At 46.3% G+C, this 846-nt stretch overlaps 1 non-coding gene across 1 annotated transcript; it reads right to left on the reverse strand.

Annotated features, from left to right (window-relative positions):
* Positions 1-332: 332 nt before the first annotated feature.
* On the reverse strand, positions 333-409 carry Trnas-gga (transfer RNA serine (anticodon GGA)). The gene has a single exon. It is a non-coding gene; the product is annotated as a tRNA-Ser (tRNA).
* Positions 410-846: the final 437 nt, after the last annotated feature.

The raw sequence follows: 846 nt of genomic DNA on the forward strand, positions 1-846 counted from the left end.
GGTTTCTAACTGATGTAGTTCACTCTGTTAAGGTCACTGAGTCATTCGCCGAAACACAAATCTCGAATTGCATCGTTGCTTTTTCTGATGCGTAAAATTGATATCCCTGTACGTTCTACCACAAGGTTATATACAGATAATGTTGTTCTGAAGCGCTAAATTCGACGGTGATGAGCTTGAGGTGTAAAGTTGATCTTCATGAAATATAGTTTTATTTTAACCATGGCATATGTGTTTGAAGGGAAACTGAGACATCCACCCAAATGTAGCAATTTGCTACAATGGAAACCCAACCGGGTTCCTCGAAAGAAAGCCTCGCAGTTGAAGAAAAATGCGTCCTGGTCCGGGACTCGAACCCGGGACCACCGCCTTTCCGGGGCAGCCGCTCTACCATCTGAGCTAACCAGGCGGCTAGCAGATGGCAGGGCGAAGTCGAATTTGTCGACAACTGGAAGCAAAGGCAAGTGTATGATGCAATAGTTCAGCGGAAATCCGCTAGGTGGAGATAAGTAATTAAAGGGAAACTGGGACATCCACCCAAATGTAGCAATTTGCTACAATGGAAACCCAACCGGGTTCCTCGAAAGACCGCTGAACTATTAGCTGTATTTCGGTGTTCTGCTGGAGCCATGGACACTTGCCAATAGCCGGAAGGTAATTCGTGTGATGAAAAGTAATCCGCGCCTTGCCAAGAATCGAGAGCGTCGTCGATGCGCGGCAAAGCATACACGTCTCGACGCGTTATCTTGTTAAAACGGCAGTAGACCACGCAAAACAGGATGTATCCAACTTTTTTTCTTTACAAGGGCTGCAGGGGACTCCCAGAGACATTTAGAAGGTTGAACA

The sequence above is a fragment of the Dermacentor silvarum genome, chromosome 7, assembly GCF_013339745.2.
Source record: "Dermacentor silvarum isolate Dsil-2018 chromosome 7, BIME_Dsil_1.4, whole genome shotgun sequence".
NCBI classification, from domain to species: Eukaryota; Metazoa; Arthropoda; class Arachnida; order Ixodida; family Ixodidae; genus Dermacentor; species Dermacentor silvarum.